General features: G+C 41.7%; 1 long non-coding RNA gene across 1 annotated transcript; it reads left to right on the top strand.

The window, feature by feature from the left end:
• The first annotated feature begins 472 nt into the window (after positions 1-472).
• LOC139760318 (uncharacterized) lies at positions 473-6,389 on the top strand. The gene is made up of 2 exons (XR_011715309.1): positions 473-1,209; positions 2,101-6,389. It is a non-coding gene; the product is annotated as an uncharacterized lncRNA (long non-coding RNA).
• Positions 6,390-14,948: the final 8,559 nt, after the last annotated feature.

Genomic DNA, 14,948 nt, shown 5'->3' with positions numbered 1-14,948 from the left:
GTGCAGAGGTGGCCAGAGTTGGTCTGGGTGTGCAGAGGTGGCCAGAGTTGGTCTGGGTGTGCAGAGGTGGCCAGAGTTGGTCTGGGTGTGCAGAGGTGGCCAGAGATGGTCTGGGTGTGCAGAGGTGGCCAGAGTTGGTCTGGGTGTGCAGAGGTAGCCAGAGTTGGTCTGGGTGTGCAGAGGTAGCCAGAGTTGGTCTGGGTGTGCAGAGGTGGCCAGAGTTGGTCTGGGTGTGCAGAGGTGGCCAGAGTTGGTCTGGGTGTGCAGAGGTGGCCAGAGTTGGTCTGGGTGTGCAGAGGTGGCCAGAGTTGGTCTGGGTGTGCAGAGGTGGCCAGAGTTGGTCTGGGTGTGCAGAGGTGGCCAGAGTTGGTCTGGGTGTGCAGAGGTGGCCAGAGTTGGCCTGGGTGTACAGAGGCGGCCAGAGTTGGCCTTGGTGTGCAGAGTTGGCCTGGATGTGCAGAGGTGGCCCGATTTGGCCTGGGTGTGCAGAGGCGGCCAGAGTTGGCCTGGGTGTGTGCAGGGGTTACCCGAGTTGACCTGGGAGTGCAGAGGTGGCCCGAGTTGGCCTGGGTGTGCAGTGCAGAGGTGGCCCGATTTGGCCTGGTTGTGCAGTGCTGAGGTGGCCCGAGTAGGCATGGGTGTGCGTGCAGTGCAGAGGTGGCCAAGGGAGCTAAGCGGGCAGAGGTAGGCTAGGTGAGATGTGGCCAAAGGGCCTGTTGAGCGGGAGTGGCCAAAGGGGTTGAGATAGGGTTAGTTTCAATAGCCTAATTGAGTGAGTGGCAAGTGGTTTGGATGAGCAGGGCTGGCCCATTGGGCTGTATGATTAATCGGGAGTGGCCACGTAGGGTAGGCCTTGAATGAGCGGAAGTGAGCTGAGGTGGCCAAGTAGGGTGGGTTAACGGAGGTTGGCGAGTGAGGGTAGCCAAGTCGACCGGGTTAGTTTGAGTAGCGAATTTTGAATAGGTTTGTACGGGAGGCCAACTCTCCTGAATGATTGAAGGGTGGGGTTAAGAAGTGCAGGTGTGCTAGTGAGAAGTAGCTGGGCTAGGACCGAAATGGCTGTGATGGCTTGGACGATGTGGGCTGGATGCATCTGGCTGGCTTGGACGACGAGGACTGGCTTAGGATGGCTGGGACGACGTGGGCTGTCAGCCCATGAAGTGGACCCGTTCTGACTTGATGGATAATGAAGCGGCTTCATTTAAAAATGTAAGTATATTTTTCTAGTTAACCATTTCCTGCAATAGTGAGGTAGTAGAAAGTGATTTATTGAATTATTGTAGACTAGAGCCCTTTCCTTAATTTTCTAGTTAAAGATGTGCAAGAGTTTGAGTATGTTGATGTATAAAGGGCGTGACATGCTGTCAGTGGATCGAACCATGGCCTATGACGCAGCGTGGGGAAAGCTTGGAAAGGTCTCGGTAACGTTGTGGATAGGTGGATATGGTTTCAGTGCATTACACATGATTAAGCGAATGAGGCCTTTCCTTGTTCTTGGTACCACCTCGCTACTGTGGGAAGTATTAGAGAAAATTATTGAAAGAATAGGCGACTACAAGGCATTGATTACTTACGAAATATATGTAAATGTCAAAAATATTAAGAATTTCAACTTCAAATGTGATAAAAACTCAAAAACAGCAGAGTTTGTAAGTTGAAATCTTTTTCCATGAATGAAACTGAAATGGTAAAATGTAGGTTGATTCTCAGATGTGGGAACTAAAATAGGTATAGAACTGTAACCATTGCAAACATCTTAGTGTTTTACGAGTAAAGTTGCACATATGTTCATTTTCTTCATTGCCCCTTGGTTTCAAAGGTTTTATATTTTTATGTTTGTGTATTCAGATCATTTAATATCTGAATTATCTTGACCAATTGAAGACGTTCAAGATTTTTCATTCTGTAGTTAAAACGTAACTATTTAACGACTGAGGAAGTAGATTAGGTCTAAAGTTTCAGTAATTTTCACCCAGTTCGTTTAGCAATGCCTTCTTAGCTATGTTAAATTTGCCAGGGATAAAGGGGGACTTGGTGGTGCATTTATTAATATAGAATTTTGATAAGATGAGTATACTTCAAGTCACATTTATTTTGCAGGTAAGGTAGTCAGCCCTCTGTGATTGGTAAACCTGCGCACAACTCAAGAAGGGTCTTCAAGATGACCATGTAATATACAGGGACCTTGGTAGGTCTGCGAGGGACCATGACAGTGCGTTGTTTAAGGTATGTGCTCGAATGTTTTCGTGACATTACAGAAGTACTGTTCACAGGTGATGAACAGTGCAATGTTAATGTCAAAAATCTCGACCATCAAGGCAGCTGATACTGAGAGGTTTTGATCATGGGTGATGAACAGTGCAATGTTAATGTTGTTAACCTAGACCATCAAAGCAGCCTATATCGACATTACAGAGGTACTGTTTAGATAAAAGGTGCAATGTTAATGTTAACCTAGACCATCGAAGCAGGTTGTATTAACATTAGAGGTACTGTTTAGAGAAACCAGTGTTTATGTTAATCTAGACTTAGAGCCATTTGTATTAACATTATAGGTACTGTCTAGAGAGAAACTGTAATGTTAATTTCGTTAACCTAGACCATCAAAGCAGGTTTTATTAACATTAGTGGTACTGTTTATGCATAAACTGCAATGTTAACGTCTCGAAGCTGCACTATTGGATGCTCATAATGACATTACGAGGTACTTTTCGAAGGTATGAGCGGTACCTCTAGTGTCATGAACGTTGACCACTAGCGCATCTATTTTGACAGGTAGTTCACAGATGAACAGTGCAGTGATCATGTCAAAAATCTACACCAAGGCAGCTCGTATTGACATAAGAGGTTTTGTTCTGTTGATGAACTAGGCAGTGTTTGTCATTAACGTCTTCCATCAAAGCAGCTAAGTGACATTATAGAGGTACTGTTCAAAGGGGTGAACTAAACCTCTGTATTGGAATGAATATGGAAATTCTGAGCAGCTAATGGCATTACGAGGTACTGTACAAAGAGGTGAACAGTACCCCTGTAGTGGGCATAATCATGGATCATTGGATGAGCTTAGTCACGTGACAGGTGTACTGTACTGCTCACAGATGAACAATGCAGTGTTTGTCATGTACGTAGACCGTCAGAGCAGCTAATAGGGACATTTCCAATGTTTTGTTCATGGACATTAAAATAGTCGCAAACATCAGAACGGCTGATAGCGACATGACGGGGGTTCTGTTGAGAGAAATGGTTCGACGTTTGTCTCGAACCAGGACTAGTAGATATGTTCTTAGTGACATTACAGATGTACTGAACCGTTCAAGGAGAGATGAACAGTACCTCTGTAGTGTCCTAAACACGGATCACCAGAGCAGCTTAGTGGCATTAGAGGTACCGTTCAAAGGGATGAGCTATACCTCTTTAGTGGTCATAATCATGGACCATTGGATGAGTTTTAGTGTACAGGTGTACTGCTCTTAGATGAACCGTGCAGTGATAATGTCACGTTCGTAGACCGTCAAAGCCGCTGATAGGGACATTTCCTGTTTTTTTTTCATGGACATTAACTGTAAAATGTTCGTCGCAGACCTAGAATACCAGGACGTTTGATAGTGGCATTACGGGGATTGTGTTGAGAGAGAAATGGTACAATGTTTGTCTCGATCCAGGACTAGTAGAGACGCTCTTGATGACACAGATGTACTGTTCAAGGAGAGATGGACAGTACTTCTGTAGTGTCATAGATATGTACCATCTGAGCAGCTTGCAATGACATTACGAGGTATTGTTCAGGGAGAGATGAACTACCTCTGTGGTGTCATAAACGTGGACCATCACAGCAGCTTATATTGACATTACAGAAGCGCTGTTGACAGGTGAACAGTGCATTGTTGGTCATAAATCCGGCCCACCAGATTTTTAATTTCATTTTCCATGCTACATTGTAGTTACTGTTTGAAGAAACTGCAATGTAAACGTCTCTAACCTGTACTAATAGATGCTCATAATGACATTACGATGTACATTTCGAAGATATGATCGGTACCTCTGTAGTGTCGTAAGTATTGACCTCCAGAGCATCATATTTTGACGTTATAGGTACCGTAACACGAAAAGTGCAATGTAAGTCCAAAATCTACATCATGGCAACTTACATTGATATTAGAGGTTTTGTTTTGTTTAGCGTCAATAACCTCTTCACATCAAAGCAGCTAATTGACATTAGAGGTACTTTTCAAAGGGGTGAACTATACCTCTGTAGTGGTCATAATCATGGACATTAACTGTAAAATGTTGGTCGCAAACCTAGAACACTAGGACGGCTGATAGCGACATTACGGGGGTTCTATTGAGAGAAATGTTACAATATTTGTCTTGAACCTGGACTAGTACAGACGCTCTTAATGACATTACAGATGTACCGTTCAAGGAGAGATGAACAGTGCCTCTGTAGGTCATAAACATTGACCACCAGAGCATGTTATTTTGACATTAGAAGTATTGTTGACACTGCAATGATAGTCAGGTACGTAGACCGTCAAAGCAGCTAAAGGGACATTTCCCATGTTCATTGACATTAACTGTGGAATTTTGGTCGCAGACCTAGAACATCAAGGCGGCTGATAGCGATATTACGGAGGATCTGTTTAGAGAGAGAGGGTACAGTCTCGAACCAGGACTATGAGACGCTCTTAATGACATTACGGAGGTACTATTAAGATGCACAGTACCTCTGTAGTGTCATTAATATGTAACAACTGAGCAGCTTACGAGGGCAGGTTGGTGACACTGAAGAAGTACATTTCCCAGGTGAACAGTGCAACGTTTGTCATGAACCTGAGAAGTTGTTAGTCACAGAAGAGGATTGAGGTTAACTTTAAGATGGCTGTCGTAGACCTGGATAGGACGACGTGGATTCTCTGCTACCGGCTCTTTAGGATGGCTACGAAGACCGTAGGTTGGCACTGAATGGCTAGGACAACGAGAGATGGCATCGGCTGGCTGTGGCAACGAGAGATGGCATCGACTGGCAGGGGCGACGAGAGATGGTATCGGCTGGCTGGGTCGACGAGATGGCATCGACTGGCTGGGGCGTCGAGAGATGGCATCGGCTGGCTGGGGCGTCGAGTGATGGCATCGGCTGGCTGGGGCGACGAGAGATGGCATCGGCTGGCTGGGGCGACGAGAGATGGCATCGGCTGGCTGGGGCGACGAGAGATGGCATCGGCTGGCTAGGGCGACGAGAGATGGCATCGGCTGGATAGGGCGACGTAGGCCGCTTCTAGTCGGGGATGATGCAGGTTTTGTAATTGAATTATTGTAATTTAAAAGTAAACTAAGAATGAACGTTAAATCTTCTGGTTTATAGGTTAAGGCATATCTAAATTTGAAATTTTTATCCTACAGGAAAAAGAAAACGTAAGTAGGAAAGTTTGATGCTCAGATCAAAATTATATTTAATGGTAAGTGAAACAAGTTACAGTTCGTGTGTACTTTCTCCGGTGAGTGGCAGCAGTCCTACCCGTCCGTAGCCTATTATCTTAGAAATGAACTACTCTTCCTATCATGGGTATGTAAAAGGCTGTTGTAGATTTACGAAGCACCAACTCTTAACAACAACTTGATATTTTTACAGGTATAGCACCGTCACATCCACAAGTACTTTGTATTTGTGATTGCACAGACTAATTGATCATCGGGTGATTTAATAGTCAACTTTTTCCATTTCAGGAAAGATTTGATATGGTGTATATTTACATTTTGAGTGAAGTTTATAGCCTAGCCCATATAGGCAGAGATCCTGATTAGAGTTGAAGTTTTACATTCTTTAATTTTTTTTTTATTCGCAGGTAGACCAGGGCGAGGCTTAATTAAGCAACTAATCTTAACTTGTTATAAGAATTAAGGTTTAAAGAGTTCAGTAGCAGACAGCCGCCTTCCGAACCAACAGTTTAACACTCTGATTTGAAGTATTTGTAGTAATGTAGGATGCATTAATAATTACATGATCTTAATGGACCCATTTCTTTTTCATGAACTGGGCATGGGAACGACCTTGGCTACTGAGGAGACAAATGCAGGACCATCTCCAGGATAACTACCGTGAGGACTACACAGGAAAGACGAGTATACATCTGTGTCGATGACATCTTTACATATTGGACCCAGGAAGGTGTAAGGGGTGTGAAGCAACCCTTACATGTTAACGGCAATACTCCAAAATTATAGCATTGTAATAATTCCACTCCAAAATTATAGCATTGTAATAATTCCACTTCAAAATTATAGCATTGTAATAATTCCGAATGTCTAAAACATTTTGATTGGCCAATCAAATTTTTGAATTTAAGCTTTTTAAGTGTTACATGTAAACTAAATTAAATATTTTGACATTTTGAGATCATTTTTCCCCGTGTTCTATGATCATAAAGGTTTACTGAAAGGAATTTTTTCATTTAAATTTTGATATGGTTTGGGAAGTATTATGACAGTTTTAATAGAATTTAAAGGAGACTATATTTGAATGACCAGGTGGATGAGGGTTGAAGGCCAAGGTAACTTAGGGGAAAGAAAAGTTTTAGCGAGGAGGGCGAATCCGTTGTACGTTTCAAGGAATAGTGGACAACTATTAAATGGTCATGAATTTGTAGATTAGAATGTACGTTAGGTGTTGGCGATGGGAATTTTGGTTAGAAATTGGTGATAGTTTTAGGAATAGACGGCAAGTACGATTGTGTGTAAAGGCCTTTCTACACGAGCGGGCTTGTCCGTTAACGGGCATATTTGATGGGCAAACGATCAAATTGCCCGAAAGCCCGCCGAGCGAAATCGCTGAGCTGGTGCCCGGTAGCTGGAGTTTCTACCCTGCCAGACGCAAGATAATGACGTGAACCCACAGCGGGCCTTCATCCCACGGCATAGTAGCACAGTGAACATTTAACGATGGCAGCCCAGGATAACTCTAGTGAGCCCCCAACAATTTTTTGGTCTAAAGCACTTACTAGTTCTTTGATTGACCTCTATCGTAAGAATCCATGTTTATGGAATGTGAAGCCGAAATGCTATAAGAGCACAAAATCTTTTTCTTGGCAATGCTAGGCACCATGGTTCTCGTACCGCACTCCACCCGCTACTGGCAACATCGTCGGGCAGGCCCGGCTGTTCATCACCGGTCGTGTGGACAACATTCACGGGCAGACCCGCCAGAATTTGCCGGTTAACGGGCAAGCCCGCTCGTGTAGACAGGCCTTAAGGCAACACGAGTGTAAAAACTTTGAACTAACGAAACCAGTAGATTATAGAGCCATGTGGACTACATTGCTCCTTTCATTTTAACACAAGTTTCTGGATTTCTTTACATGTCTCGATTGTGTTATGTTCCTGGAACCTCCCGGGATCTAATTTGTGAAGGCGAGTGTAGGCCAAAGATAACAGCTCAGGGAAATTAACGCCCTGCCAACATTAGGGAAATGTGTCCACAAATGGTGCTAATTAGCAGCAATAAATTGGTTCGGAAATTGGTAGTGAACAAGATGTAATGCTCGCCGACAGTGTTAGTGAAATTGATATTGCCTACCAATAGGAATTGACCCATATTGGTATATAGAAAATGAGTTTCGATGCATAACGGTTTTTACAAAATTCCGTTGGCTAATCGAAAAGCATATTTAAATTATAAAAAGAAGCAAGCAAGACAAAAGAAATTGACAAATATTTCGCCTCTTAAAGATAAAACTTGATTGTACTTTTGTAATTAGGTTCTTGTAATAAAACAACCTTGATATATGAAACAATACGGGTCGGTTTACCTTGGGAGGGGGTATTCAGATATTCCCTTTTGTTACATTGGTTATGTTTTTGTAACAAAATAGTTATTAAATATTGTCCTTGAGTGAATGTTATATTCCCCCGGGCTGTGTTATCGTCTTCCAGCACCCGCGGGCACAAATTAGTTCCTGGGAAATTCTGGAAAAAAAAAGGAAAGACAATTATGTGGGCGATTAAACAAATCCTGGAACCTTCCAGGTAACATGGACCCGTCGTGTGGTGTTGATGTGGTTTACTGTGCTTTGCTGATGTATACCACGGTATACATGGCGGCAGCTGTGGTCTACCATGGGATACTGAGCGTGTCAGGTGTCGAGAAGTAAACCTTGGTGTACTGAGCTGTAATTTGGTTTACTGCCGTCAGTTAAGGTAAACCCTGGTGTAATGAGGTACCCTGCAACATCCAGTGGTTTACTCGTGTCTGATGTAACCCTGGTGTACTGAGGTGGTGTACAATGGTTTACTGGTGTCAAGGATTTTGCTGCGCTAGGCTGAGGTTTACCCTACAGTACTGTGGTCTGTTGTGACCCGAAATGTTCAAAACTTATTATTATACTGGATGACCGTCAAAATAGTGATCACGGGTCGTACAGTCGTGCGTCAAAGGTCCTACCATCTTGAAGGTTTGTACACCGTGTTCAAAGGTCGTATGTTTCAGGGTAGTACCGTTGTGTTGAAGGAGTTAAGACTGTCTTGCCCATTGGTCGTACTGTCGCAGTCATGGGTCGTGCGTTCGGGTCATCCTAGTATGTTAATGAGTATAACGTCACGCGTTAGGGTCATCCTAGCATGTTTAATGAGTATAAGGTCGCCTTTACATGTCGGATCTTCGTGTTAAGGAACTAACGACCGTTGAATGGTGACCAAATACAGATTCATAGTCGTGTATCTATTAATGATTTATTTACAATATACATTCACGTTGAACTTATGATGAAATTTGCGTATATGAAAATGTAGTATAGAGGTTACTAACATTCAGGATATTTCGTTGTATTATTTGTAGGAACTGTAGTCGACTTGTTCGTTGCCTTTAGTTTTGATGTTAAATTTTAGTGTAGTTACATATTACCAACATCAACCGTTGGTAGACTTTGACGAAATACTGCTTGTTGAAACAAGCTGACAGTCTTTACGAACAGTGCAGCTAAGGTCTATGCGGTCTAAAGAAGTCATATTGATCTATCTTTGCTCCCCATTATAAAGAGTGAAGCATACCTGAGCACATATCACATGTCAAATATGTATGCACCTATGGTATCAAATGTTGAACTGGCGGTTGAGAGAATGCTGGATTGTCGAGAAATTTAGTAGAATCATGTAATGGCAAATGTTCGTTGGTAGTACTGACATACTGCTGCGTTCAAAAGTATGTTGGCATTTGGATATACTTGGTCAAATCCATCTGAAATCAACCACTGAATCATATTATCTTTATGCACTCATTTATTCTTAGATTAACACTTATAAGTGATTGTAACACTTTTGAAGTCATTTCACTTCACAAAGGCAAAGGAAAATTCAAGACGAGAGAAATGTCAAAATTTTTGATGTTCTGACTTGAATGCTTACCCTGGCTTGTGCTTAAAAGAATAAGATTAATTAAAGTCTAACAGATAGAAGATCGAATTTTAGTTTATATGATATTCAGGATTTATTGTTTTTGGTAAAAGAAGACAGAAATCGTATTTGAATATTATTTATGCGTCAGAAATGTAATCCAAGTCGTGGTAGGGTAACGAGACAAAAATTTGCTAGTGCGCAGCTGTTTCTGCGCTGATTCCCCGTTTTCATTCTCATTTTGATTATGGTGATTGAAATGGAAGGATGTGACGTATTGTTTTGCTCGTAAATATGGCTTTGAAGAAACAAAGGGTAAGTTAGCAGCGACTGCAGACGCTGGGAAGAACTGCAGATTATTTATGAATTCAGGGAACAATGTGTTCATGTGAGGAATGATGGAAAATTCATTGTTTTTTTTAGATCACTTGTAAGTTGCTTGTTTTGTAGTTGGCATCGCAGGGAACCAAAGTAGTTGGAGACATTTTCGGACTCTTTACACTTGCCTTGCCATGATTTTGTAGTTTTATGACTGAAAAAGAAAACAATTTAGGTTGTTGCACGTCATTTAAAGTTAGGCTTGATGTTGCTGACCCAATAGATATGTGTGTTCGTCTTTAATGTTCCCGCTACAGAAATAAGCGGTTCGTATGTTGACAGTTGGATTGTTTACTCTTTCCTGGGTAGTGAATTACTTGCGTTACCGAGATATTGCAAATCACGTTCAGTAGGATTAAGGTTAACTTAGCTCATCTGGGATTAGGATTATTCATAAGTTACCGCCATATTTATACCGTTTGTTATAGTAGCTGGGTACCTGATCTTACCATTTTCCCGCCCAACGCCTTGTTTGCTATGTTGCCAGCCAGACTGCAACTCCTTTCACGTTTTGTGCGAGACTTTCGCTCCCAGACAGCAAATGGTCATATGAGATTCAACTTCCGTGATGTACTTGCCTGGCCAAATGCTATGCAGTGTGTAACGGTGGTTAGTTACCAAACCAAGTGTCGTTTCCTGCCCAAATGTCTTCCTGACGATCATCCAAGATGGCGATACCTCCAGCTAGTGACCCTCTCCCCCCTCCCAGGAGTTGGGGTCCCTCGTTTGCCAGGATCGTTCTGGTGACCGTGTGATAACGAGGTGGTTGGAGGTATACGGTGTGCGTCATTTTTCTTATTATTTCAAGAGCATAGGCTTGTATCATACAGGAAAATTATGTAAATGTCAGGTGATTACAGGTGTATTAGCAAACCAGACATTTAATTCTTTGTAACTGATTTTCTCCCCAGAAAACCATTACCAGTGCCATTAATTTTTTTTATTTGACACATGGGTTGTGTAAGAAATAATAGGTAGCCTTTATTTGTTGTATTACTTGAAAATCAAAAAAGTCTATGGAACTTTTGGGCGAGGTAATAAAAACCTTGGGAAAAGTTGCCATCCCACATCATAGGCACAAAGGGGATTATGGGAAAAAGTCTGTGGTTTCTGGGAGGGAAAGGGAATGTTACCCTCATCTTGTTTGTACGAGAACATTTGCTCAGAAAAGTAAAGTGACGTTTTTGTGGGAGAATCAGCACTAGGGAGGCGTGCCATCTTTGCGGGGAATTGTCAACTCGAACGGGTTGCAGTCGCTTATTTACATATTTGACTTTTGTAAGGAAAAGTCTGGCTCGAAGTGGTATACGTTGACGTCCATCGTCTGAATCAAATAGGCTTTTAAGCAGGAAACAAACATCAATTGAAATAACCTCTCGTCTAGATTGGCTTATTGTACGAAATTGTTTAATTGCAATCTATGTCCAGTATAATGTAATGTTTTCCAAACTACATAGTTTTTTTTCTTGATATGACAGTTTCGTTAGGTATGTTGAATTGCAAAACAGGTAAGAATTTTATGCAAATCTTTAAAGTTCATGGCAAAATGTGGTTTTCTTGAGTTTAACAAAATCCTACAGTTTGATGTAATAAACTTTTGATTGGATGCTTTTCGTTTTATCGATCGGCTTGTTAAGATTTTTTGGATATTTTTATTTTCATCGATCGGTTTTATATGCTCGGAGCCTTGAGTAATCGTGGGTTATGAAATACTTTAGGGATATTTATATCTAATATAGAGATGTATTTTTGAAAATGGTCATCCAGTGAGCGTACATTACCCTAGAAACTTGAACACCTGAAGGCGTACAAGATATACAGTGGTTAAAACTTTACGTTGGCCTCAGTGACCTAGCAATAGATAGGTTTTAAAGTTCTATAATTAGTATATCAAACTCATCACAGATATCATTAGCATGTGCGAATTTTAGGAATAGAAAGGAACTTAATGTTTTTATTATTGAGTTAAAAGTAATATAAAGAAAAAAAAAAATCGTTGGTCCACCCTTGCTGGACTTCGGCAGGAGTGAGGCCTAGGTTTTTATTATTGAGATAAGATTAATATATTTAAAGGAAAAAACATTGTTGGTCCACCCTTGCTGGACTTAGCCAGGAGTGAGGCCAGGTTTCCTCATCTACCATGATGAGTGAGAGCTCACACACGTATTTATGTCTGCCGAAGTACCCTTGATAGTAATGGAGATATTTGTTGTTAATATTGTGCAAAATTGTTCCATGAAAGGAAGATTTTGTATAGTATTTATTTTTAATTATTGTTTTGCAGGTAAACGATAATAGGTCGTCCAGGACCACATCCATGCAGGGACCATTACAGCGCATCGTATGCGGTAAAGTTCACTTTATTATTTTCGTTTTCATGTGACATTACAGAGGTACTGTTCACAGATGAACAGTGCAATGATAATGCCACAGACCATCTGAGCATCTGATAGGCATTACAGAGGTACTGTTCAAAGAGACACAGATGAACAGTGCAATGTTAATGTCAGTAAATCAGACCAACTGAGCATTTGATACAGAGATGAACAGTTTAATGCTTATGTCACAAACCTAGACCATAATGACATAACAGAGATACTGTTTAATGAGAAATATGTAAGGAAATAAACTGCAATGTTCAGGACAGCTAGCTAACAGTGACATTACAGAGGTACTGTTCAAATAAATGAACAGTGCAATGATAATGTCAGGGTGGCCAAAGTGGACTGATTGGCCATGGCCAAATGACCTGGGTAGTTGACATGGCCAAATGGGCTTGGTGAGCGGGTTGGCCAAGAGGCATGTCACTGGCCGGCAGGTCAACATGGGGTGAGTGCGTCTGGCTGGCTGGACGACATAGATTAGTTGCCTTTGGCAGGCTAGGATGATGTGGTCAGGCTTCCTCATGCTGCTTAGGACACTAGGATGGCACTGGCCGGCTAGGAAGGTATGCGGTCTGTAGGATAACGAGGGGTTGGCATTGGCTGACTAGGATTATCAGCTGATGCTGGCTGGCTAAGATCACGCCATCGTAACAAAAATTTTGGGCCATAGTATCGTCTTCGGTCGTACTACTGTACTGAAGGGGGGTTTACAGAAGGATACATTAAACTACAACGAATCCTTGTAAACCGTAAAGACCATGGAGGGAATCACAAATCAAAATTAAACCACGGAAGGCTTTATTAGACGTAGGGGGGACAGAGCAAACCGTAGTGGATCACAGCAGATTTAAACTTAAACACTCGTCAGAAAACGTGAGGGGTTGGGAGACCAAACCAGAAGACAGTAGATCATGCAGCAAACCTTCCTACGCAGTACTGACTCCATCTTCCCCCGAAAAAAAGTTTGGCGATTCGTTTAATGTCTTACCTAATTGTTTTCTCTGTTCCTGGAACCTCCCTGGAACTAATTTGTGAAGGCGGGTGTCGGCCAGAGATAACAGCGCTGGGAAATTAACGCCCTTCCAGCACCGGGGAAGTAAATGGCTGCAAATAGTGCTAATTAGCAGCTATAAATTGGTTCAGAAATTGGTAATGAACAGGCGATATAATGCCAACCGACATTTTAGTGAATTTGATATTGCCTGTCAATAGAAAATGGCCCGTATTTTTTTTTTTTTTTTTTATCTATATAGGGAATTGTAGTGTGTGTATGACATGGACAAAATTGTAGTTGCAAATTTGTGTATTTAGACAAGAAGAGGAGGGTGGAGGCGAAATTAGACGTGAGGTAGAAAACAGGTTTCACATTCAAAGATGAAAATGAAAGGTATTTATTTTTTTTTTATTTCAGGAGTATTTGGGTTTTTGTTGGCTAAATTTGAAATTAAAGAAAAGAATCCTTGCTTTATGTAGTACTGCTTAATTTACATTTGTAGTCAGTGTAGATTTAAACCTAATTGCATGCACTCAGTACACATATACACAGAGATATATTCCCCTGGGATGTGGTATAGCTGTCCAGCACCCACGGGCACAAGTTAGTACTTGGGACGTTGGAGAGAGCAGACAATTTAAGGAGATGAATCCTGGAAATTTCCTGGGGACATAAAATCGTTCATGTGGCTGTGTGCTGGTTCTGTGCTTGGCTGGGGTTTACCACGGTATACAGGTGATTACTGTTGTGTATTGCGGTGTGCAGTGGTTTACTGGTGTTTTTCTTGTGGTTTACCTTGGTTTACTGCGGTAAGCTGAGGTTTACTTTGTTCATTTGTGGTGTCTTGTGATTCATAGACTTTCAACCCCAAATTTCCATACTTAAACAAAACGCCTATTAATATCCTAGCATACTTCACCAACGTAAGATACTACGATTGTAGTGTTGAGATTACTAATATAAAGTAACTTTTCAACATCAATTTATTTCAGCTCATTTTTTGTTTCGCCAGTAGGACCCGAAGCTTCAGAAGTAAACTTGACAAATTAACAAAAACAAGTAAACTCACAACACCCACTGAGAATCATAGTGGTAGGTAGCTGTTGGTAGGCAGCTACCGACCAGGGGAGCAAAACCGCTCGATAATCGCTTGGGTAAGCCAGCGTGACAGTGGCTGTTAAGTTCCTCTCTTTGGTCCAACTTGCTGTCTTTTTCTTCCATACATACACGCGCTTGGGTTGCTGGCCTTGTCCACAAGGTCATTCTCACAACACAAAGAGAATGTGTAAGTTGCACAGCTCTTCATTCTTAACAGTAAATTTTTGAGTTTAAAAATGGGGTCCCACGAGTGTAATAGAACTCTCTCGTACTGTACAACAGATAATTACATAGCCCCTCACCCTCTTCTCTCTCATTTTGCAGTCTCTTCTTTTCTTTCTCTCTCATATCTTGGCAGAGGAACGAAATAATGAGTGGTAAGAGATTTTTCCGTATGTTTTACCCACCCAGTTTTTACGCGTTAATTGACTGCTGCTCAGTGAAAAGTCAGCATTTGTAAGGCTGTATCGTTTGAAGTACAGCCTAGTTAAAGAACTTCACTCACCAACGGAGTATACATTTTCCTGCCACTGGAAGTAGCGCAGCGTTGATGAACTGTTAGGGCCTTTAGAAACAGGAATACAATCGTCCAGGAACTACAGTTTCTGTGTTAATAATTGTGATGTATCCTCCAGGCTCCAGTAACGCGGTTAAAGGGGCTCAAGAGTTATAATTAAGGAAATTCTTATTTGGTTATTATTGATGTATACTTT

Source organism: Panulirus ornatus, chromosome 36 (genome assembly GCF_036320965.1).
Source record: "Panulirus ornatus isolate Po-2019 chromosome 36, ASM3632096v1, whole genome shotgun sequence".
NCBI lineage: Eukaryota > Metazoa > Arthropoda > Malacostraca > Decapoda > Palinuridae > Panulirus > Panulirus ornatus.
This window is presented reverse-complemented; position numbering and strand designations above follow the sequence as displayed.